Source organism: Cricetulus griseus, assembly GCF_003668045.3.
Source record: "Cricetulus griseus strain 17A/GY chromosome 1 unlocalized genomic scaffold, alternate assembly CriGri-PICRH-1.0 chr1_0, whole genome shotgun sequence".
Lineage (NCBI taxonomy): Eukaryota > Metazoa > Chordata > Mammalia > Rodentia > Cricetidae > Cricetulus > Cricetulus griseus.
The window spans coordinates 216080146-216107588 of NW_023276806.1; the positions used below are offsets into that span (position 1 = coordinate 216080146).

Genomic DNA, 27443 nt, shown 5'->3' on the forward strand with positions numbered 1-27443 from the left:
AGAGATGAGTCAAAATGACAGTGTGACTTTGAAGGAAGAAATCTTGACACTCCTGTCATCTCTTGAGAAGGGTACTTTCTGGAGTAGAAATGACTCAATTACCATGGGCAAACTGAAATCAGACATCAGAGATTCCATGCTTCAGACACTGCCCCATATGGCCCATTAGGAAGTAGAGGAGACAGAGGAGGCAGAGAGAAAAGAAAAATCTAAGATAAGAGCTAATGTGACAAGGATGCCACTCACTTCTGACAGCACGAATAGTCAAAGGGGAACTACTAGATAAATCACAGGAAGGTGCAGGATGATACTTCGGCACAGAAATGAGCGAAGACTAGGTGGCACTGATACAGAAGTAAAAACTGGAGTACTTGGTATTTTAACATACAAAATAGTCAGAGAAAACACTACATGGCCAACAGTGATATAGCCACCTTAAATCTTTCAAAGTATCAGCCATTCACTGCTTGGGGAAAGAGTCAGTTAGTTTCCTTTAAGGTTGTGGCCTCTGGTGGGTTGACAGGGATCCAGTGGAAGGCTAAACATGCAAGAGTATAGGGCCAATGCTAATTGTACTTGATGGATTAAAAAAAGAAGAGAGAGAGGACAGAAAGTTGAGTGGGTATGCAAGGGGTGTATGTGAAAAGAGTGGGGGAGGGGCAGCATGGTAAAAATACATGCTACAAAATTTTCAAATAAACTAAGAAAAATAAACAATTCCTTAATTAAAATAGGCATAATTCCTCCCCCCCCCAGTAAAATGAGAATTTACCAAGAATGTAAAAGGATGGATTTTACTATGTAGTTATATACTTGGAAAATATTTTTTCTACAAAAGCCATCCTGAGATGCCTGTATTTATGCTTTCATTGCTTCTTATACATGTTTCTTGTCTTTTCTATTTTACATTTGGAAAATATCCAGTATTGGATCTAGTACACATAACCCACCAGTAAGTGTTTTGAGAATAATGAGAATTTATAAAGAACAGTTTGTGGTGGATTGAATGACAATCTCCCCCACCCCATAAGTTCATATATTTGCCTGCTTCATTTCCAGTTGATGAATTGTTTGAGGATTATGATGTGTGGCCTTGTTGGAATAGGTGTGGCCTTATTGGAAGAGGTATGTCACTGGGGTGTCCTTTGAGGTTTCAAAAGCCTGTTCCAGGCCCAGTCTCTGTCTCTGTGTCACTGTCTCTGTGTCTTTCTTTGTCTCTCAGTCTCTGTGTCTCTGTCTCCCTCTCTCTAGATGTAATACTTTCAGTTACTACTCTAGCACCATGCCTACCTGCATGCTACCATGATGATAATGGACCAACCGTCTAAAACTGCAAGCAAAGCCCAGTTAAATACTTTCTCTTATAAGACTTGCCTAGGTCAAGGTGTCTATTCAAAGAAATAGAACAGAAAATAAGGCACAAATATTTCACATGCAGACTGATTTTTACATTTAAATTCAACCCAGTATGAGAAGAAAATTAATTGGGAAATTAAATTGTTTTATAAATCCTCATTATTTTCAAAACACTTACTGGTGTATTTTGTGCCCAGTACTAGATGTTATTCAAGATGCAAAGTATCCCCTTAGGGATGAAAAAAGAAAGAAATGTGTGAAAAGGCAATGAAAGCAAAATACTGGCAGTTTGGCATGGCATTTGCAAAAAAAGAGAATATTTCCAAGTATGTGAATACATAAGGAAATCCATTCTTTAACTTACCTTGATGAGCACAAGACCCCAATGTATAATGTCACCTGATACTGAACCTATTATTATAATGTTATTTCAGTGTGATGCTACCAAACTACCATCAGTCAGCCTTAAAACATAAATTATACTAGAAAAGTTAATAATGTAAATTTTCTAAACCCTTGGGTAAAAGGCAGGGGTGGAATACATTCGCTAACTTACCCATCTGGATTTCTATACCACTGTAAACAATCTGACAAAGGGATATATAAATTTACAGCCATAATGTAAGATATCCAGGGCAAGATATCTAATTCCACAGAAGCAAAGGGTTGTAGAATCTAAATTATCCACAGTGACTGTCTAGGCTGATAAATGCAGCAGATAATTTCTGGCCTCTGTAGTTCACTTTGTCAGCATAGCTATGACTGTGTTTGGAGAATCCCACACAAGGCTTTAAATTGACTCATTTGTAATATACGGCAGATGGTTCTTCCCATTTGTTACTGGGTGTTGCTCTATACCCTCTCATAACTCCAGCCTTTGGACAGCAATCTGAACATTTTTCACCAAGTAGCCTCCACTTTATAGATAATGCTTTGTAGTTACTGCCTACCAATATAAAGAGCAATTTCAGTAATTCTGGAGAATTATCCACATAGCAGCTTGTAATGTCATTTTAACTCACCAAACTCAAAATGAGTTTGCACTATTTTTAACTTGCTACAAAAACCTATCCTAAGATTTTAAAAGAAATGGTATTTCCCCTAATAACACATCCATCACTATAAGCTTCCTATGAGGAAGTATTTATTATGGTTCATACATAGTCAATTTTAGTAGCAATTATAAATTAGCTATAATTTCTAAAAGTTGGTCTCAGTTAGAAATAAACTTTCTAGAGCTGTGTTCAGCCTATGTTCATAGTCCATGAACCTTTATTTTCAAAACCCTTGACTAAATACTGCAAACTTTTAGGGATAAAAAGAATTTTCAAGAAACAAACTCTGAATATCGTTTGTGTCTATGCACTGGAGTTTCACAAACACAGGCTTAAAATCAATTCCATGCTAAAATTAATAGTGATGGCAATGCAAATAAATAATTTTAAAGTTATTTTGCATAAACGCTTCAAAAATGAAACCTCATGAACTTTTAAATCTATCCCTCATTTCTTTCACTAGTTTCCCCTAAATAAGAAAGAAGGCACAAAACATTAGAACAGTTTACTGGATTTATCTTAAATTTTGCCAAGAATTAGAATGCCTGTAGCCTTGACCAATTTCATTTGCCTAATGATAGTAAGATGTATGAGGCTTTTGTCATCCTGCCCCCATATGGGGTCTGTTATTCATGAAATAACAACAGCAGATAACAACTGCCCCACTGTCTGCTCAGACCATGCTCAAATCTCTGCTCAGTGTATGCACACTAGGTCTGAATCCTGGCTCTTCATTTAAACAGAACAATTCATTTGTCTATCTGTTCTTTCAAGTACATCAGGCTTTTGCATACCAGTCAAAAACATGGTTGAATTATCTTGATGGAATTTTTGTGTTGGTTTTTGATACATGAATGGAGTCATTTCTTGACCCATTTCTTTGTACATATAAAAAATCTTGCTCAATTATTGGAAATGGATGTTCTAGCTTAACTACCCATCTTTTAATACTATCAAAAGAAATTGTATTTTTCCCTTGATGGTCCTTTTATAAATGGTCTTCATATCTCTTCTTACTTATCAAGGAACTATAAACAAATGTTCCAGTGCTCCCAACCTGGTTGGAATACTAAGAAATTTTGTCTGCAGATAGTTGACATCAAAAAGAGTAACACATTAGTGATATTTTTATTTGTGATATTTTTTATTTCCATCTCCTTTTACTGTGAAAACCCTTTGCAGAAATATTAGCAAGTTACGAAGCCATCACGTACTTTGCTTTACATTTCCTTGGCTTTGATTCAAGAAAGAAACTGTGGCTGCTGTGTTTAAAAATAAGACCAACTTCTAACACCCTAATGATCCAAGTTGTCATGATCTCTCATTTTGATTCTGGCAATTATTCTCATATGTACCCGAGATAAGCTCACCAGTCTAGATGCTGCTTCTTCCTTGTCCTTCGCTTTTGCAAAGGTACTTTATGCCCATGCCGTGCCTTTCATCCACAGACCTCAAAGTGCTTCCTTTTCTCTAATATGCCTTTATATTCTCTAGAGAACCAAAAAGGCTCTTTTTATATTGTAACTCTAGCCTTCTTTCATAGGTGAAATCTGGTCTGGTTGCTAAGAAGCATGGATTTGAATACACTCTGTAGCAGCGTCTACCTTCTGCTTTTAAAATGGTTATTCTTTTTAATCCATTGAAGTGCATTTGACTATCATTTTTAAAATCTCCTTTAAAAGTCAAAACGCAACTCTCTGGAAACCAATGAATCTCATTGCCACGGTATGGTAGGTCTCCTGCTTCCAGATCTATAATCATTTCTTCAGTGTCAGTAATAAAATGCTTCAGTAACCTCTCCCAGCCCCTTGGCAATCTGCCTAATAGTGTCAGGCCATTCTCCCCTGAAATCCTATGACTCAAAGAGCCAAGAGTGATGGTGCTGCTGCCATGGCAACTTGGAGCATTGAAGGCCTGGAAGTCTAGTCTGTTTTACATGAGATATTAGGTAAAGAATATATGCTACAGAATTGAGGTTTAATTCATTACAAATGTCCCTTTGGAGTCAATTTTCTCCTCCTTTATAGATTTATGTATGTTAGTGTATGTGTGTTTGATTTTTGTTTCTGACTTAGTGATTCTTTATCCTTCCTCATTTACCATGTGAATATTGTTCAAAATCACACAAGTCCCAATTAAATAATTGAGTTACCTTGAGCATATGAAATTCTGCACAGATATGAAATTGTATTCATCCTTTCATCCTTTTTATCAGCCAGTTCTCATGCTCTCTCTCTGTCTCTCTGTCTGTCTCTCTGTCTCTCTCTCTCTCTCTCTGTCTGTCTCTCTCTCCCTCCCTCCCTCTCTCCCTCTCTCTCTCTCTCTCTCTCTCTCTCTCTCTCTCTCTCTCTCTCTCTCTCTCACACACACACACACACACACACACATACACACACACACACACACACACACACACGTGCGCACATGTGCGCACAAGCACACATACATGCCATTAACCTGCATGTCAAGCACTCAAAGAATCTTGAGATCACTCTCTAGGTATAGAAGATAAACAAAAAAGGCAGAGCAATAAAGTCAGAGCTACTCACAGTGTATAATTAGAATGGACATAGAGTCACTTTGCCCATTTGAGAGAAGAGGTCAGAAAGGATAATTTAGCAATGATTGTATGACGTGTAAGTAGAAGTTAAGTAGGCATGGTATGATGGAGAAAGAGTCTTGAGAATAAGAAAATGTAAATAAAGTTGGGACATGATAATGAAAAAAATCACATCTGGATAATTTCTAGGTTGTTCTTATTAAAGCATGAAATCTAAACAGATCATGCCAGAAGGTGTAATGGAAGAAACAATCAGGAACTGTTCCATGGAGGACCATATACAGCATGGGAGTTCCCAAGTTGGTTAAAGAATATTTCAGTTTCATATGACCTAAAGCCTCAAACTTGTGTACATTAGCACCAAGAACTAGGAACATGTGCTAATGAGTCACTTAAAGGAAAAGAATGAAACTTCAGTGTTTGGTAAAGTCATGAAGCCTAAGCAGCAGCCTGGCACTTCACCTCAGTCAAAAGGGAGGCCTGGAGAAAGGGTAGTGTCATGAGATGCCAAAGTGTGGGGAGGCACAGGGGAGAAAGCTGTTAACAATAATTCTATACTACTAAGGCACCAAAACTAATGTCCATTTGTCTTTATTTTATGTTTTTGTGGCTTTCATTTCAATTGGGTGATTTTATGTAGTGATACCTTCTTTATACTCTAACAAATAAAGGTTGCCTGAAGATCAGAGGGCAGGGCTAGCCACTTGCTAACCATAGAAGTCTGGACATCTGTATGGACAGACAGGAAGTGATATGGCTGGATGGAGAGAGGAAGTGATAAGGCAGGAAGAGACAGGAGTTCAGTCTCTTTTCGCTGGGAGGTTGAGTAGGTAAGGTGGCTGTGGTTTTGCTCCTTTGTCTCTCTGATCTCAGCATTTTCCCCTATATTTGACTCCATGGTTTTATTATTATGGCCTATTAGAACTCGTGTTACACTTTTATTTAGTAAAAAATATTAAAAAGATAACTGGAGAGATGGCTCAGCAGTTTAGAGCATTTGCTACTCTTACAGAGGACCCAGGTTTGGCTCCCAACACCCACATGGAGGCTCACAACCATCTGTCACTCCAATTTCAGGGGATCTAATTCTCTCTTCTGGCCTCTGTGGGCACAAGTAATGTACATGGTGCACATACATACATACATACATACATACATACATACATACATACATACATACATGTGGCAAAACTTTCATATACATAAGAAGAACACATGTTCATGTTTTTAACAAAGTTATTACTCCCACTAGAGACAAATACCCAAAAATGCACAGTCCATTAATTGCATATGGCATCAAACCCCAAGAAACCTAGTTAGGATGCCAGGACTTTCCTTGCCTCTTTATGAGACTGGCTTTCCTCATCTGATTTAATGTAACTTCTCCTTGCTATTGAAGTCTACACACTCAAAGGGAAAGATGTCCTCTAGCAGATATTCAAAGAATGAATCACCTCAAACCTGAGAACTAACAGCACCTTGAATTTCCCATAGCACAACTGAACCAGGAGAAAAGCAAAGTTCATGTGTCACAGATTAGATAACCGATTTGCAGACCAAGGGATGATTATGTAAGTAATTGAAGGTCACAGGGAAAATCAGTCACCTCAAGATCAGAGGCCAAGCCTCTGACTCATTGTTCTAAACCCCCATTATGCCATTTACTTAAAGGAATGCTGTGGGTTAATACACAAATGCACTTTCACAAAATCCTTTCCAAAACCTTTAGATTGACATTGTTCTAGAACAGCAGATGATGCCTGAATCACAAAGAGGATTTGAGGCTTTTTGTCTGTTTTGTGATAACAGAGATCTGAAGGCTTTGTTAAGCAACTTGGTAAGGATCCAGTTTGTGCTCAAGCCTCTGGCAAATGTTCTGAGAAATTGGGAAGCATAGTTAAGAGGAATAGGTGGATTCTTAATGGAACACCTACCTCTTCAGATCTATAACCGCACACTTCAGTCTTCTTAAGACGTCCACACATTTTCTCCAGCCACTAACAGCTCTGGCAGGAGTTGGCTAGGGAAGCATTTGTCATTGCAGGCTAGTGACTTAAACAGAATAATACCAACTGTACATTTGTCTGCATATTTAGACCTAATAAGGTATAGAGAAGTTTATAATGCAGTAAAGATACAAGGTTGGGATTGGTCTCCACCTAACTTCGTATTAGAAATAGTTACAAATGCATAGCAACTTGTTATGGGAGTTTCTCAGTTCTTTTGTTTTTAATAGAAATTGGAAATAAAAACTAGAGCATTATTTTGCTCCTAGCAAAGGTATGGGTTTGTTTTTCTAAAATATTGTATGCTTCTGTATACTGACATCCTAATAACGTAATTATAAATCAGTGAGATTCTAGAGAAGAAAAAATATTTCTGTCTCTAAATATGGTGCCAGTGGTCAAAACAGTGGTTCCCACAAACCGTGCACCTTGTAAAATTAACACAGGGGCAGGAAATGACATGTAGCTGGTATATATGTATTGCTTTAAGTATCATAAAAGCCAGTGGAATATGTGTTGGAAGAATGTTAGAGACTGCTTCTTTAAGCATGGATTTTTTAAAAGGGGCTCTGTTGAAGTTTTATTAAAGAAAAAACTTTCCTGGTTTGATTTTCACTAGTCTGTTCTGACATTCTTCTAATAATATCAGAATCACCCGAGTCAATGATAGCCAGTGTGTGTACTCTGGAGAAGTTTCTGCCTGCTGTGATCAATTCAATAGTATTGCCACTGCAGTGCTGGACACCAGTTTTAGCCAACATGGCATAGTTTTGTTTTGTTTTATTTCAGAATTCCTCAACATTGGGCAGCTGTTGGTGAAGCTAATCAATTTCACTGTGACCTGCCTATCGGCTTCACACTCTGCATCCCAGCACATACGTTCAAGTTTCCCTGTCAATCCACTCCAGAGACATTTTCCTCTTCTTTGGGGTCACCATTTTCCTGCCTTAAGTGTGGGGCAGCCACCAACCAAGAGCAGCTGTCAAAGTGGCCAGGGAGTGAGAAAAGGCTAACCCTGAATTTTTTATTAAAACAAAAAAATAATTGAATCCCAGGGTAGCCTTTTACGACACAGAAGCTATGACTTCCTCCTCAGCTCAGTGTTTCCTCTTCTTGGTGTGGTCCTGTGCCTCCTCTCTAGGTTAACAGGACAGCCTTTTTGAACAAATCTCTAGCTCAAGTAAAAAATACACTCTTAAATAATCTCCAAAGCCTTTTGTCTATGCCACACCTGTCTGTCTTTTTACTTGGGTGGTCTCTACTCACCTTCAAAATGTTGCCAGTCTGCCTACCGTGCTGTGTGTGTTCCCTCCATTTCTTTTTATGCTATGACTTCTGCAATTTCCTTCTGATTTGGTCTGTTCATCTGCTCTGCTGGCATCACATCTTTCTTCTCATCACCTGGTGGCACTCTTAAAGGTCATTCTCAGTTTTCCTTTTGTATACGGATTTCCTGTATTACTCAGCTAATTGTATGAATCCAGCCATCAGCTTCTGGGGCTGACCACCAAAGTGGTGTCTCTAGCCCAGATAACTTGAGAGCCTTCCTCCAGCAAGTACTCTACTGGGAGACTCTTCAGCACTGAAGCTAAACACTTCTGAAACGGAATGATTTCTCCCCAAGATTCTTTCCCAAGAGACTTTCCTGTCTGTTCAGAATGTGCCCACATCCATTCTGCAAGGCCCCAACGTCAAGACTCTACTTAGGAAACTCGTCTGATGCTTTAACAACTCACCCAGTGCTGCCAATTATCCCAGCAACAGCTGTTCCTTCTTTACCACTTACACTGCTTCTGCTTTAGGCTCTAATGCCTGACCTGTTTCTTTCCATTTTCTCTAGCTTAGTTGTCATACGAGTCTTCAGCATAAGGAAAAATTGCTCAATGTCCATATAGGCTATGTTCAGTAATCTTTAATATTATGTCAAAATTGGGTTTTGTGTACCCTGATGAGGCTGTAGGTATTGAAATTGACATAGAGGTGACTAGAGTTATAATTGTTCATATACATATCAACATAATTCTATGACTTGGAACTCAATTGTTTTCCAAAGATCCATGTGTTGTATACCTGATTCCCAGTGGGGGGTGATACTGAGGGATGGTTCAACCTCTGAGTAGTCAGACTTATAGAATGTTCCTTGAGTCATTGGAGTGTATCATGAAAGGGCTTATAGAACCCCTGTCTCTTTCTGTCCCTTTTTATTCATATACAAGAGCACGTGTGCTCGCACATGTGCACACACACACACACACACACACACACACACACACACACACACACACACACACACTTTTCAGGACAATTTGAAATAATGGGGTATTTAGTTATTGGCTAACATCCCTAAGAGAAAGAATTTTTCTTCCATTGCCCCCAAATGTTATCATAGCTAAACATAATAAAAATAAATCTTGCTAATAGGACCTAAAAACTAGCCACCAGTCAAATATTCTCACTAGGTCACACAAAATGGCTCCATGGTTATTTTTTTATTTATTATTTATTTTTTCTTTCCATTTTTATTTAAATTAGAAACAAGATTATTTTAGATGTCAACCCTAGTTCCCTCTGCTTCCCTCTTCCCCTCCCTCCCCAACTAACACCCTACCTATCCCATACCCTTTCTGCTCCCTAGGGAAGGGAAGGTCTTCCAAAGGGAGTCTTCAGAGTCTGTCATATCCTTTGGGATGGGGCCTAGGCCCACACCCTTGTGTCTAGGCTCAGGGAGTATCCATCTATGTGGAATGGGCTCCCAAAGTCTATTTCTATGCTAAGGATAAGTCCTGATCTCACAGTTATTTTTTAAAACTATGATGCAATCACATCTTAAAAACCATAATGGTATCTAGCAATTTTGTTTCTTTGACTGCATTGTCAAAGAAACTGCATTCTCTCTCTCCTGTTTGTCATGACAGTTTATACTCTGTCTTGCCGAATGTCCGACAATTTGAGTTTGCCTGTTTCCTTAGAGGTTGTTTATCAGGTTCTCTTTTCCCTTATAACTTGTGGGACTCTGACCAGTTATAATTACTCTCTAGATTATGTTATTTATTCCTCCTTCCACTGCTCTATATCACATGGATTCTTATTTCAACTCCCCTCAAGTTTTAACCTCCTCTCCTAGAATCCTTCTGCCCTCACACTCTACCTATCTGCCTCCACCACACCTATTCTTACATAATCAAACTCAGGCCCCTTGAGTTTGCACTTAAGACCCCCTACAAACTGGCTCTGACCCACTAATTGGTTTTGTTTCTAGCTATCCCTATCCCATGTTTAAATCTTGAATCCAGAGAAACTCCTCCCTAGAGCATGCCTTGCTCCCTCACCTCTCTGCTTCTGGCCTTTCTGATTTCAGGGTACCTTCACCCCCAAGTCTAACCTCTTCTCTATGCAAACCTTCTTCATGAAGTTTCTTCAGAGCCCTGCAATATTTTCAGTCAATTTTTCCTCTGAACTCACAGTTCTTAATGCCCAGACCTCATCATTCTTTCAGTAATTAGTCATAGACAGTCTCTAAGCAGATGTTTACTATTTTCTCATAGAAAATTTATGACTTCTATAACTTTTCAAGTCCCATTGACCACTGTGTCTTTAACTACATTTTACATTCTACTATGGCAAGATGTGTATGTGTGTGTGTGTGTGTGTGTTACCTGATAAAATGTCATTCAATAGTAGTCATTTATTGATTTTTTCAGAACAAGTAATATTTGGTTTTACTCTAAGTACATGGGGTATCTAGTCTCTTGTTTTCCAAGCTGTGTTGGGTATATATTCCATAGCAATAACATGAATCCTAATGGCATTTTGTTATACTTATAGATCAGTGTCTTACTCAAGCATCATCAGAGAAGCTTCCTCCTGTAGCAGTTGAGAAAGACACAAAGACTCACAGACAGACATGCAGAGTGAGAGACCTCAGAACATGCAGCCCTAAATGGGATGTCTCCATCAAATCCCTCCCCTCCAGTCTCAGGAAACCCGGGGGAAGAGGAAGCGGAAAGAGTGTAAGAGCCAGAGGTATACAGGATACTAAGAGACCAAGGCCCGCTAAATCAGGAAGATTAAACTATTATCAGTTAACAGACTGAGGTGACTTGCAAAGTGCCTGCACAGGTCTGCACCAGGTCCTCTTTATGTATTAATGGCTTCCAGCTTAGTGTTTTCATGGGGGAAAGTGGGGCCCTGGTTCTTGTGCTTTCTTCTTCTTCTTCTTCTTCTTCTTCTTCTTCTTCTTCTTCTTCTTCTTCTTCTTCTTCTTCTTCTTCTCTCTCTCTCTCTCTCTCTCTCTCTCTCTCTCTCTCTCTCCTTAGAAGCCCTTTTTTCTAATGAAAAACAGAAAGGGGTAAATCCAGATGGGGGGGGTGTGGAAAGGAACTAGAGGGAAAGGAAACAGTATGTGAGTGGAAAATTCTATTTACAATGAAATAGAGGGAGAAATTATATTATATATATATACATATATATACATATATATATATATTATATATATATATATATATATATATATATATATATGCAACTAATTGGGATATTGGAGAACATATACCCAGACAATTGTAACAGTCAGATTTAAAATTTGAGAGAAACTTGATCTCTGTCAAGTCATCACAAATATGTGAAAATTACTCTCAGTGTTAATAATAACTAATGATGCATCCAAATACCAAGCTTTATCTGTATGTTTTGTCTACTCGTGAGCAATAGTAGTAGAGAAAAAGTAAAATGAGACCAAAGGAACTGAACCCAAATGCCAGCTGAACTCACAGCAAAGGTATGCATTTAGACAAGCTACTTAAGTATTTTAATTTTTGATTTTGCCATCTATAAAATGGGAATGATAACAAATTTCTAGTGTGATGGAGAGGTGATGAAATCATAAGAATAAGGGTCCCCAAATTCAACCCTTAGAAGTTGCAATATTCTCAATAATTGCTGGATGAATCTAATTGAAGGGAATTGTGTGCTTGCCCCAAGAAGAGCAAATCTCATGTTAAAGAGATACGCTTCAAGTAACTTGAAATCAAGTCACCTGAAGAGTTCTTAGCTAGTAACTGAATGTTAAACTCTGTTAACCCTGAATATTTGCCAAATCCGTAAATGCTCGCTGAAGTGAGGAAGAACTAAAAAACGCACATTGCTAAGAGACTACTCAATTCATCTGAAGGAGGAGAGACATTTTCTCAGCACAAAACCTGCCTGAATTTTCAAGGCAGACTAGCCTCAGCTTGATCTGATAGACTCAAACACTTACAAGGTTGGTGAGTGTGCACAATTCTGTATTAGAGATGTAGAAAACCACAAAAACTATTGACAGGTACTTCAGTATTGCAGAGTGAGATAATCCACATGACATGTTCAACCTAATGCCACATATACAGCCAACACTAAAGAGCATTGTTACATCGTCATGAGTTTTGTTCTAAGGATCTTATAAGAAGATATGGAAATTCCCAAGTTATTTCTTCCTCACTCTTCTCCTTTGCTGCAACCTCTCTGTTCATTCACTAACTTCATCAAGAACATTCTTCTTTACTCCAAGTCTTGGCTGTCCTGGAGATCTTAGATAGACTTCCTCCTCATCACCAACTCAAATATTAATAATTAAAACCAGTTCTGTCTCTTTCATGGGGATTGTCACTTCTCAATCTACCTACATTGGCCTTATCTGCCTTCCAATTCTCCTAATGGCAACTATCACATTGACATATATATATATATATATATATATAATATATATATATATATTTGAGTCAACACATATATGTGTATGAATATATTTGAACACACACAAACACTCACACACATCACATATATATAGTCAAAATTAGTTTTTATTCCACAATAAAATGTCTTTTCTATTAATGAAATTATTAACTTCACAGCTGAAAATGTCTTGTGACCCAAGTGTCACAAATGGCAATATTTGTTGAAGTAAAACAAATTATGACAAAAATATCTTTCAAAACTCATAGATCATGGGAAACTTTATAGAGATACAGCTTGATAAGAATCATCTTTTCAAGCATAAAAGAAATTTTTACTAAAGCTAGAAGAGAACAGATCAAATTGGAACATTCATTCTAAATCATTCCTAATTCCCCTGGGCATAAATAAGAATTTTTAAATATTTTAAGACGATTGTGTTGTTATTGAACTAGAAGCATATTTGAAGTCTTTATCTTTTATATGATAACAGCTAAATCTAATCATCATAAAAGGAAATTTGTGTTTCTTGTGATCTTGTCTATTTTTTTAAATTTTATTTCATTTTTTGTTCTGTGTTTATGTGTGTATCTGTATGTGGACTTGTGTACATGGGTGCAGGACCACAGGGGCCAAAAGAGGATACCAGATTGTCTAGACTTGGAGTTACAGGCAGTTGTGATCAAGCATTCTTGTGAGACAAAATGAACATGGGTCTCCTGCAAAAAACAGTATGTGCTCATAACCACTAAGATATCCCTCCAACCATTGCTTCATGTAATTTATAGTGCAGAATTAATATCAGCATTTTTGTTACAGGGGTGGGGATGGGGGTGGCACTCACCCACATTCTAAACACTCCTCAGTGTTACTACTGACTTTGTCATTAAATTTGATACAGTATACAATTTTTAGACATCATTCCAAGTTTCTTGTACACACTTTCTCACTTCAAAAATAAATTAGATGATAATATAAGATTGCTACATTACTTTCCCATGCACAGTTTACACTATTTTCTGTATCTGCTTCAAAGTTCAATGTGTTCGTAGAAGTTGAAGAGGTTGCTCAATAACAGGTACAGCTAACACTATATATACATGTGGATAGAAAAGGGTCAGTTAGAACATGCGGATGTGTTAACTTTTAAATTATTGATCTCCATCTTGTGAGAAGAGCTGAAGGAAACACTTTTGACTTGGTGGTGCTCACCGAGTCAACCCGTGGGAGAACGCACTGACAAGCCACCATCATGCCTGGGTACCTACAGACAGAAAGGGTTGGTCTGCATGGTTACCAACTGATTTGACCAGCTATGTGACTACGAATGGGACACTTTTGAAGTAATGAAGGCAGCAGAGAATAGAAAAAAAAAGAAACAAGCAGGGCAGCATTGAGGGCTCTGGGGCCAAGAGCACAGCTCAGGCCACAACCCAGACAAAATCCAATGAGGCAGGCAAACAGATGAAGAGTCCCAGAAAGACCACAAAGCCATTGACATCAGCTGACAAAACAGAGGAGATACTGCCACCAATGGTGCTTAAGAAAGAAGGGATAAGGTAATTTGGAAGAAGACCTGATCAACAACTTCAGGGTGAAGAGAAAATAATTGATAGGAGACCAGAGGGGACACCACCTCAGGAAAGAAGATTTCAAAAGCCACTTGAAGAAAAGGGTGAAGGAAGTGAATTTTCAGTTAATAGACTGGTTATTGAACCGCCTATCTGAGGCCAAGGTGGTCTTGGGAGAGGTCGAGGAGACCGTGGTCTTGGGAAAGGCCTTGGCGATGGATTTGATTCTTGTGGTAAATGTGAATTTGATAGGCAAAGGGGGAAGCAATAGATATGGCCTGATGCATGAGGACCAAGGTAGAAGTAGCAGATCTCACAACTGGGGAACTGTCAAAGATGAATTAACAGAGTCGCCTAAATACATTCAGAAACAAATGTCTTATATAGCAGAGATTCAAATCAATCAAATGTGGCTGAGGAAATGCCTGAATGTGAAGAGCACCCAGGGGCAGACCTTGGAAATAAGGAGAATGAAGTTTAAGAGGTTAAGATGAGGGTCCAAAAAAGATGACTTTGCATGAATGGAGTGTTAATCAATAAAGACTGAGAAAAAGTAGAATTTAATACCCAAAAACCAAATGAAGGTGTTGAAAGGGAATAGAAAAAGGGATTTGTTCTGCATAAGTCAAAAAGTGAAGGTTGAAGATTAATTGTGGGCCATCATTTCCAGAAGTCAGCAAATGATACAACATCTCAATTGGAGATCAATTTTGGAGACCAATTTTGGAGACCTACGCCTCCAAGGATGTGATAGCAGAGGAGGACATGGTGGACACAGACCTGGTGGATGTCCAAACCATGGCAGCAGGACTGGAAAGTTGAGCGCTTCTGCTCCTGACATAGAGGACCCAGAGGCTTTGCCAGCTCTGGCCTACGTGGATGCCATAAAACAAGACTGGTTCCTTTGTGGATCCTCCTGTTCAAATCTTTTGCTGAAGGATCCCAAACAACTAAGATTTACAAAAACAGGACTGTCATTGATACCATTCACACCTAAAGGCTGAATTTTGTCTGTTCTGAAAACGAACTTTTCTAGCTACACAGAAGTAACAAATATGTTAAGTCAGTTTTGTATTTAGAAATGTATTGGTAACAGGGATGTTTCCATAGTTTTCAGAGATTATGCATCCTTTGTGAATACTTTTGTATTGCTGCTTGTCAATATGCATTTCCAAACTTGAAATATAGATGTGAACAATGTGAAAATAAATAAATAAATAAATAAATAAACTGTTGATTACATGACTTTACAGATCATCTGAAAAATCATTTGCCTAAGCAAACATAAACAAAATAAAATTAGGATTAACCAAAACTCAAGTAATGTTTTGTAAAGGACACACATTACTAACTTCATTCCCTAAGAAGAAATAATCATTAATAAGAGAATAGGAACAAATTCCTATAAAGGAGGATGACAGAATATTATAGGCAATCTGAGGGAGAAAACAAGCAAGAGAATATGAGCTAGATCACTTGCCCAATACCTGCCCAATAAGAATAGCTGACCCTTCAAAATGCATGCCACTTCAGACTACACAGTAGACATCTGGTAAGGGTAAAGACATTCACCAAAGGTAACCAAACCTGAGAAAGCAATAAATGGATAGTGTCTAACACCACATCTTTTGTACACACTAAAACTTTTTTCTGCTTAAAAGTAGTAATGCATGGCTTGGCATAGTAGCAGATGACTTTAATGCCAGCACTTGGAAGGCAGAAGAAGGTGTATCTCTGCAAGTTTGGGACCAATCTGATCTACATAGTAAGTTCCAGGACAGCCAGGGCTATGTAGGGAGTAGACCCTGCCTCAAAAAAAAAAAAAAAAAGAAAGAAAGAAAGAAAAGAGAAGGAAAAAGAAAGGATGGAAGGAATGAAAAGAAAGAAAGAGAGAGAGAGAAAGAAAGAAAGAAAGAAAGAAAGAAAGAAAGAAAGAAAGAAAGAAAGAAAGAAAGAAAGAAAAGAAGAAAGAAAGGAGAAAAATTTTAGGTTAAGGTATTCTCATACCATATTCAGGCACAAGCTATTCTGTACCAGAAGAGATCCTAATACTTTCCACTACAGCAGATACAAATCACCATTGCTTGAATCTGGATAATATGTTCAGCATAAATGCTAGCAACAAGAGAGAAAAAAGAACAGATTCTTCAGTTCTTCTTCTGCCAATTCAAAATATAAACGCATTGGACTGGATATTTCTGTACTCCCAAGAGATCCTCACAATGAAAGGGTGCAGCAATCAAACTTGTGGGAGAAACAATACATTTGCTGAAGGGTAAATCCTGATCCCTTGTTTTCAGCTCCTCTTTTTGCAAGTGAAATTTAAGCCTCATGAATGTCTAAGTGCCTGAAGGTTTATTCACAAACACAGTAAAGCTAATTTGACTTCTTCCTGTCAACACAAGCCTATACAGGATGTAGGGAAATGTGATGAATGTGCATGGGGTTGTTTTATATGAAGTTAATAAGATAATTATTAATAATTGCTTACATAAAGCCACCAATTTGCTGATCATCCGATAACCTATTGGGTCACGTTAAAACTCTCCAAAGGAAGGGTTCTATGGCTATATTTGATTAATGCTCTTAGAATCAGTGCTACCCACATCAGATGTAGGCAGTGTGGTGACTCACTGGCACCAATACATTGAGTGTAAATATCAAATCAAATATGCTTTCTAACCCCTATACCATTGTCACAAAATATATGGTCAGATATTCACACTTCAATTATGAAATACAAACATTAGTAACTATTTTTACCCTCTCCGATGGTTTTATCTCCACAAAAGTGAAGGTAAAATACAGGATAAAGAAAAGAATTAATAACTACATGTATGCAGAATCGCTCTGCAGTGAACAAGAACCTTCTCCACTCAGCTGTAAATAGCCAGAGCTAAACGTGATTATACAACCCTTCTTAATTGTCATACTACTTCAACACCATGTGCCAAGTATTGAACACTGAGCAGTTTGTGTGGTCAGGTCTAAAATGCTAGTTTCTCGACTAAAGTACCACTGATATTGGGGTTGGATAATTCTTTTGGGGGAGGGGGCAGTTGAGACAGGGTTTCTGTGTGTATCATTGGAGCTTGTCCTGGAACTTGCTCTATAGACCAGGCTGGCCTGGAACTCACAGAGATCCACCTGTCTCTGCCTCCTGAGTGCTAGGATTAAAGGCAAGCACCACCAACACACGGCAGGGCTGGATAACTGTGTGGAAGGATGTGCAGTGCTGTACAATGGCTTACAGAATCCATGGCCTATCTTTTGGCCCTATGTTGTTGCTGCTGTTGCTATTGTTGTTGCTGTTTTGTTGTTGCTGTTTTGTTTTTGCTGCTGTTGTTGTTGTTGAACTAGAAGTGGTGCATGCTGTGACATGCAATTGGTGTTCAAGGAGTTCAAAGGTCAATTTTGTGGTATGGATTCTTTCTTCCACATTTATGTCAAGCTGTAAGTGCCTTTACTCACTGAGTACATCTCCATGCCCACAACTTTTATTTTAGCTGCCTCACTTACTTGTTCTTATTTCCTCTTGCCCCATCAACAAACCACCCTGAAGCCAGAATAACTAAGGTGCACTTCCTTCTCAGTTTAGGACACAGTATTTTCTATTGGCTTGTAGGGAGGGAAACCTTCACAGAGCCAGATACAGTCCTTCTCTGCCTCTTTAACCTCAATCGCTCTGCAGTCTTTGGTTTGCTGTTTTAAGGAGTGGCAGTGACCCTCTGCAGCAGGCATGCTTTTTCCACCTGCTTCCTAGCCCTCGCATGTGCCCCTTTCTATGCCCTGTGCGATCTCGCCTCGATGTCTGTTCTTCACAGGTACCTTAAAGGAACTGCTCTGAGAGCTTGAACTTTAGGAGTCAGCATCACCTGGTCCCATGAGTTTTTAATAAAGTTGGTGGAAATGGACAAGGCAGGGCCTGGGAGCATATAAACAACTAAATGTATAAAACGTGGGCCTGTGATAACTGCGGGGTAAGGATAAGGGGTGCTGATAGAGACAGACTTAATGTTTTATACAAGGTCATCAGGAAAGAGCTTACTGATAAGCCAAGGGGTTATCTGGAGAAGGCTGTTTTGAGCTGACAACAGCAAGATCAAAGGCTCTAACATGAATTTATCTGTATGCTCCATGAACACCGGAGGACAATTGTAAGAACAGAGTACCGAAAAACGAGGTCAGATATGTAGCTGAAGGCAACCATATAAATAAAGCTCCATAAGATGAAGTAGCGACTGGAAGATTGACCCGAGGTGGGAATTGTATTAGGAGGGATTTGAGCAGAAGTCTAGTATAATCTGACTTTCCTCTTAATGGGATCACACTGACTGCAATTTGGAGAAAAGACTCTATAACCACTTGGTCAAAGAGGACAACTAATTAGAATTCCATTGTTTTTTCTACTTAGCCCTCATGATTTTTTTTTTTTTCAAAATGTGTTTCATTTCCATTAGACACTCAAATATTCAAGCTTTTATCATCTATGTAACATTTGGTATTCCTGAAACTTTACACTTATTTGTATGATTATTTGATTAATATTTGTCTCCTTTGTTGGTCCACAAGCTCCTTTAGGAAAGGATCTGATATATTCTTCCTTCTATGCCAAGTAGGCATAGAGCACCACTGATTCTCAGTAAACACTAAAGAAGGCACAGAACCCCAGAAGTATGGAGAAAAGGAATTATAGTAAAAAAGGATAATATCAACATGCTACTATTTAGAAATGTGTAAGTATCAAAAACATTCCAACAATCAAGCTAGCAGTGTCAGATTTTTTTCTAAAGCTTATAGGAAAGATTATGCCTTACCTTCCATGGAAGTCTGGTACCAGGACATACCAGTTAGAGCTATTTAACATTTGTTGAGGGCCTACTATGTCCTAAGTACTAGATGTCTCATTGAACCATAGCCACAGCCTTAAGATGTTTATATCATTGTATTTTTCAGATGAGTGAATGAGCTTAGAGACATTAGTTACACAGTCAACAAACAATGGAACTGAGGGGTGCAACTCATGTTTAGCCACCATGCACACTGTGTCCTACAAGGACAATCAATGGCAATTGTGTTAAAGATTTAGCTTCAGCAATCTGTCCTAAAACAGCATCCTTGGGTTGAAGAAATAGCAGTGCTTATCGCTGATGTATTTCTGGGCAGCTCTAATGTGTAAATTTTCTCCTCACAGAAACAATTCCAATCAGTGCCATACAATTTCATTTGAAATTTTGATGAGGCACAACATGCAAAATGTAAGAAAAAATGAGAATTAAAAAAAAAACTGGGCACACCTAACAGTGGAAGTTACAAAACTGTATCTGCTGCTGCATTAAAATACAAAACAGAATCTTTCATCTCAAACAACATTTAAAATACCTTAATGGTATAATACGTTAACAAAAATATAATTTAATACTACTTTGGGGGCATAAGATAATTCTTATTTTTGTATGTTCAATAAGAACAATAACCATCACAAAATGAACCTCTATTTTTGATAAGTCTTTCAAAAGATACAGAAGAAAGTCAATTTAAAGCTACACTTTGGAATTTTTTCATGACCGTTGCATAATGAAACATGGACTTCTAAAATATTTACGACAACTTTCATGACTTAAACATTTTCAGTCAATTTCATTTTCCCCAAAAAGAATCTTTCTATTTTCTGTAGAAAAAAACATTCATCTATCTAGAGTTAGAATTGTTTTGGTATAAATGTGTATAGCCATGAACATATATATGTGATTTCCTCTCAGAAACAGACTTAAGAAATAAAAACAAGTTCAATTCTTAGGAGAAAATTAGAAAGCACATATAAAATTCTTCTTATGCTCATATTTTGACACAATAATATATTAGGCATTTGTCTTATTATAAATATTCAAGTATCATTAATGGCAAGGTAAAAAGATACAGTCTATCTAATAAAGGATGAATCATTAAGCCATAAACATCAATACTATGTTAATGGTATATTAATAATTAAAACACGTACAATCTAAGACAATTATGATATATTTCAACTTTGTAAATGCTTGCATATCACTGATAAAAAACAAATAAAAATAATCAAAAATTAGTTCAATATGGAATGTAAGAATATGGGCTATATTTTGAATTATATACATCTTTACATGTGTTTAGGATACATGCATGAAATTTCTGTGTGTATGAATAGCCAAGATATGTTTCTTTCTAGATAGAAACATAACAATGTTATTGTATTTTGTGTGTGTCTGTATTCATTATAAATAGTACTGTAATGGGATGTTTTTATAGATTGTGCATTAAAAATATCCTTGATGCCCTGTACTCCCCTTTATCACCTCTTGCTCCTCTTCTCAGTTCTCTTTGTTCCCCTTCACTGTTATTTCCATGTCATATGGACATACATGATTTTTGTGAATTTATATGAAATCTAGGAAGCACTTATGAAAGAAAACATATAACAGTTGTTCTCTCTGAAACCAGCCTAAGCTTAATTCCCTTAATATGACAATCTTCTTTGGTCTGAAAGAATTCTAATATATATTCTTTCAATGCTACCTTTTAAAAAATATAATACTCACAGTCAGCTACCTTTTTATTATTATAAAAAATAAAAATACTCATAACCAAGTCAAAAGCTTAAGATATTTAATAGTTATACAACGAATAATACAAAATTTACCACACAGCCTCTCATATACTGAACCACAGGTAGATAATGGTGCCTTGATCATTTCTACATTAGTCAGTCATTTTATCTGATCTTCATTTCCTTAGGCTTTTAAGAACATTAAGAGGCTATATTGAGTATCTTACTATAATAAAAATACCCACTGTGTTCCCATTCAGGTTGTTAAGAAATCAAAGAGAGAAATTAGGTTAGTTTGGCATGATTTGTTTTTGATGAACCCATGTTGCCTTCTAATTATCACATTATTTTCCTCCAGATGTTTGCAAATTGAGTGAGTGTAGATTCTCTTTGTTGAAATGCACTATGAAGCTCTGGACAATAGCCTGTGTTTGAACGCCTTTTATTTTTTTAAACTGGGTTTGCTGGCATTAAAAATGGAGTTTATCTGGATGAAAGAAAATTCACACATGCCTTAAAACATGGTGATAATTACTAACAGTAGACAATTAATGGAGTAAATGACTGAAGAAACAACCGAATTCTGTAAGAGAAACACCAAAATAATAGCATAATGAAGGTTCAGGCATAGCTACATAAACGTAGAAACAGATGTGTAGAATAACAGGAAATTGAGCAGTGCATCAATCATCTTCCTTCAATTTATTAAGATAAAAATCAAAATGAGTTTTTATTCTTAGATAACCTGCTGCCTAAATAGAGTCACAGTAACACATCCCCTAGCTGATAATAATTGAAACCTAACTTCAAGTAAGATAAACAGAGAAATGAGACTGCAGTGGCAGTGAGTGGGCAAAACATTTGCCAGGATTGTTGACCTCTGTGTGTGTCTCTTTATCTACAGAGCAAGGTGAATGATGTCTGTCTGAAAAAGACTTTAATGAATGAATGTAGCACACTGGGAGCACAGAAGCCAAGCATGATAGTATGCAAGTGTTTTGCTTTTGTTTTGTTTTGCTTTAAAATCTAAACCTTCTAAATTCTCTCTTTGCATTGTAACAGGAGTTGATGCTGAAGTCGCTATTGTGCTGCAGGTGTTTGGGGGTCTCTTATAATCTGAGAATATAAATGTTTATTTAATTAATTACTGATAAAAGCAGAATAAGTCAATCAACCCTTCCATAAAGTCTTGATAAGCTCAAGAAAACTCATAAAATTTAAGCTACATCAAGGTTTTTAATTTCAGTCTTACATCATGTATCTGGGAATTTTTGACATAATAAATAAATTGCCTAAAATTTCACTAACGGAATTGAAAAAAAAAAAAAAAAACCTCTCCATAGTGTTCAAGATTACTAGAAGCAAATAACAAAGCACTCATAAGACGCAATCCCATGTGGCAGTCAGATGTACTTCATGCCCAAGCAAGGCAGCCAGTTCCATTGCCACCTTGAATTTCACAAACATCCAGAAAAGTTACAAATCACAACATTCCAAGAAATGGCTTGGAATTCTTAAAACATACTTGTGTCAAGCACTTAATCTGGATTTTTTCACCTAATTGCAGTCAATGGAAATCCACAGCCCGATCAATTCTCTATCTCCATTGCCCTATCAAGATTCTTTTATGCTCTTTTTTCCCCAGAGTTTTGGTGTCTGGCAGGTAACCTATAGAATGGTTTTCCTCCCATAGAGCTCTTCTACTGTCAAAGAAACTTTCTGAAGACACAATGATTTCATTTAAAAGACAAGGGCCACGGAGAGCCCTAGAAACAACTGGTAGTGTGAGTTTTGAGCTAAGAGCAATCTTCACAGATTCCATCAAATTATGTTATGCAGCTACCTGCTTGCCCTTCAATAAAAATGTACAAGCTACCAACCACATTAAGTGTGGTGCAGTCCTTTACAATGAAGATAGGTACATCATACATGATGTGGAAATGTAAGTTTGCAGCTAATTCAACCTCATGCCATGGAGAGTGCTTGGATTTCCATAGGAAAGTTACAATTAGGTTCCCAGAAAGGCTCCCAGTTCTTCTAAGGAAGTTCATATTCACCACTTCCTCTAATTAAGATCCTCTTTCTTGGTGCTGTTAAACAATGGTAAATTGCAACCATTGTTGTCTCAAAGGATTATAACATAATGTTCATTCTGTTAGCAACTTCCCACTTAAAATAGTATGAATTCTTCATAGCTCTCACTCTACCAAGCAAACAAGTCAAAAAATAAAAGTTCATAACTCTTACCATATCTGATAGCAATACCTCAAAATCAGACAACTGAATTTTAAAAATGTAATACCATCTCCACCAAGGGATTTCAAAGTCTAAATGGCAAAAAATAATCATTCCTCAGTTATTTTAACAGAAAAATGCTATTCTGCACCCTAGCATAAAATAAAGGAAGAATTTCTCTCTTAGAATGATAAAAATAAGAAAACCATAGTCTATTGTGTTGGATTTAATGGAAAACGGATTCAACAATTTGGAAAAACTCTTCTAAAATTGTGCCATGTGAAGTATCCCATCTTCAAAATGGCAGTCATTGCCAACACCACAGCCCCACCATGAGAACCTTCACACAGCCACTCAGGTTAACAAAACAGTTGAAGTGGGTCTTGGAGCTGACTGAGGCTTGTATTTCTCGCCATTCTTTTGTTGTCAACATTTTATACTGTTTAGTTGCCCTTTATATTTCTTGTGCAAAAAAAAATGGTCTGAAAAGTGATCACATACAGTCTATAACATAATTTCGGAATAGAAGTTTATAGAATATCTGAAATTACATCTTTGGTTTTATGGGGCTGATTCGACATTCTGAGCTTGTAAGATCATTTCTAGATGTAAAGCCTGGCTAGTACACATCTTATTATCATAAAATAGTAAGAAAGATAGACATATGTCTAGACCTAGGAAGGACATGGTTCAAGTTTCTGAGTTCAAACCTCAATCTGAAGTTCTACCTATTTATAAATATGACTTTTAAATGTGATTAAAAACTCCATAGTATAACTATTAATACTTTTAACATGATGGTTTGGATTTACATCTAAATTAAAATTACTTATAATCACTTATAATTCATTTGGTATCAAAAGCAAAATCTTTTGTGCTTTGGGATTAATTTTGTCTGCATATTTTAATAAAGTATTTCCTTTATAAAATAGTTTTACAGGCTTGCTGACTTATTTACTTGTCAATGAGTGCTTTGCCAATGTGTGTGTGCTTGGTGCCCATAGAAGTCAGAAGATTGCATTATATCATTTCGAGTTACAAAAAGGTTATACTAGAGAGGCTGTGGAGAAAGAGGAACACTCCTCCACTGCTGGTGTTAGTGCCAACTAGTACAGCCACTTTGGAAATTGGAAATTTTCCTCAGGAAAATAGGAATCATTCTTCCACAAGATCCAGCAATTCCACTCTTAGGCATATACCCAAAAAATTCACATTCATAACTCAAGGACATCTATTCAACCATATTTATAGCAGCATTATTTGTAATAGCCAGAACCTGGAAGCAACCTAGATGTCCCTCAACTAAAGAATAGATGGAGAAAATGTGGTACATTTACACAATGGAGTACTACTCAGCGGGGGAAAAAGCAATGGAATCTTGAAATTTGAAGGCAAATGGATGGAACTAGAAGAAATGATCCTGAGTGAGATAACCCAGTCACAAAAAAAGACAAAAGTGGTATGTACTCAACCATATAGATTTTAGACACAGAGCAAAAAGGATTACCAGCCTACAATCCATACCAGAGACTCTAGGAAACAAGGAGGACCCTAAGAGAGACATGCATGGTCCCCAGAAGAAGGGGAAAGGGACAAGATGTCTTGAGCTAATTGAGAGCATGGGGAAGGGGAGAGTGAACTAGAGGAAAGAGAAGAGGAGTCTAAGGGGGGACATGAGGGCACCGGAAGGTTGAGTCGGGGCAAGAATAGAGGAGAATAGGAAAAGAGATACCATCATAGAGGAAGCAATTTTAGGTTTAAAGAGAATTTGGACACTAGGGAAATGTCCTAAACTAACAATCTAAGCAATAGTTGAGAGGCTACCTTAAATGCCCTTCTCCAATAAAGAGATTGATGACTACCTTATATGCCATGTTAGAACCTTCATCCAGTAGCTGATAGAAGCAGAAGCAGACACCCAAAGCTAAACACTGAGCTTAACTCTGGAATCCAGTTGCAGAGAGAGGGGAGTGATGAGCAAAGGGGACAAGACCAAGCTGGAGAAACCCACAGAAACAGCTGACCTGAACAAGGGGTTGCTCATGGACTCCAGACTGATATCTGGGAAACCAACATAGGACTGTTCCAGACCCCCTGAATGAGGATGTCAGTTTGGAGGTCTGGCAGTCTATGGGACCTCTGGTAGTGGATCACTATTTATCCATAGTCCATGAATGGACTTTGGGAGCCCACTCTATATAGAGGGATACTCTCTCAGCCTAGACACACAGAGGAAGGTCTAGGCCCTGCTCCAAATGATATGACATACTCTGAAGATCCCCCATGGAAGGCCTCACCCAACCTGGGGAGCAGAAAGAGGTTGGGATAGGGGGTGGGGGAAGCAGGGGAGCAGGGAAGGGATAGGGAACTGGGATTGACATGTAAAAGAAGCTTGTTTCTAATTTAAAATTGGTCTGATTACAATTATATAAATACAAAAAGAAAACAGCACAAGCACCCCTCACTAAGCAATCCCACCATGAGAGCAGGAGAGGTGCAGCATGGCCACGAGGACGTTTCTTCGCTCTTGAGACCTACTCAGCTAAAATGATCTTGCTGTGGCAAACACACATTCATAACAATAGGTTTTTCAGTTCCAGGAATGATTTGCACAAAATTTGTGCCAGTGTAGGGAGTCCACATTTGGTTAGTGAAATCTGAACAGGAACAGCTGCCTAATACAGGATACCTGACCCACCAGGACTGTTATTGTCTAAGCATCCCCAGCTTAAATGCATCCACACAGAGAAGCGCTTGGGAACCTCAACGTGTTAGTTTATGTCAGGACTGAGTGAAATGATAATCACCCAGAGAAAAGACTGCTAGTCCTTGTCCATGGTTACACAGTATGGAGACTCTTTCAGAATACAAAATAGAGCCATACAGGTCAGGCTAAATCAATAAACCAAGTGAATGAATGAAATAATTCTACCCCCAAAAAAGGCTATAAACCACATCTGGGTGGTGGGAACTGAACCCAGGTCCTCTCCAAGAGCAGTGACCATCAGCCTTGGCATTCATTGCCTTACAGCTATTTCACTCCCATATCTGTTTCTGCCACCCCAAGGAGTTCTCCCTATGTCTGTTTGTATACATTCTCATAAAAGGGCACTAATCATCTTAGATTCAGAGTTACCCTGTTCCAGTATAATCTCATCTTAGTCTAAATCTCCAAAAGAATGTGCTTCCAAATCAGATCATATTTATGGATTTTGGGAGTTAGGATCTCTTTGGAAAAAACTATGTAACAAACAGTGTGGAAACCATCACAAAGTGACATATAGGCTATTTTGTATTTTTTTAAGGAAGTGTAACAGGGAGTTTAGAAAGAGATGAAGTAACGTTCTTTTGCAGGGCTGAACTGAGTTCTCTTCTAAGGCAATGCTTTTACAATGCAGAAGTCTGGTTTCATTAATAACCAAGGGCAAAATGTGGTCTGTAGTAATTATACTGATAACATGATCAACTAATGAAGTTCATTAGTCTAGTTGATGGAAACAGGGATTTATTGACTTCTTTATTTGTCACTGGTAAATGAGCACTGTATAAAGTGGCACTACTGAGACAAAATATAAAGCCAAATGCATTCTTACTGCATCTCATCAGTCTTAATTAAATTGTGCTTTTAACTAATTTAAGCTGAAATCATCCAGAGCATATAAAATTTAAACACCTATTTAAGCAATAATCCATATAAATACTATATTAATTGTAGATAGGCCAATTATTGTTACTAAATTTAAAAGGTCCCAATGTGATTTCTCACTGTTCGGGTTCAAAGTTCTTTGAGTTATTTGTAATAGCTTTACTATGTGTTTAAACATCTTAGTCCCAAGACAAGCCAGAATCAAGTCCCCAGTAACATACACACACACACACACACACACACACACACACACACACACACACACACACATATAAATATATATGGATTATGAAATTTACTAAAACTGAAAATGTTTGTTAACAAAATCCATAATAAAACACCAGAAATAATATGAGTAAACTTAGTGTTTTACTTCTTGAAATAGAAAACATAAATCTGATTTAAAAGGAATGAACATTTACAATGTCCCAAGCAATTGCATGTTCTCATTGTTTGATCATGGCTTTTCCCACTGCCTAGTCACTCTTTTGTGGGTTACATGGTATCAACAACATCATTTTTTAACTTACATGTATTATTCAATACATAATCAATGACCTAAAAGAAATACACTTAGGTTTGAGTCTAAGTGCACATATTTCAAATTTACAATATGACCAATCTAATTCATTTAAGAAGCTTTTACAGGGCAGAGGACAACATTCCTATATCCTAACCCACTGCACAAAGAGGTCTAAACACCATGTCTTTGCGGCCAAAGC

General features: G+C 37.6%; 1 pseudogene; it reads left to right on the forward strand.

Annotated features, from left to right (window-relative positions):
- Positions 1 to 304: 304 nt before the first annotated feature.
- Positions 305 to 15261, forward strand: LOC103161485 (annotated as a pseudogene).
- Positions 15262 to 27443: the final 12182 nt, after the last annotated feature.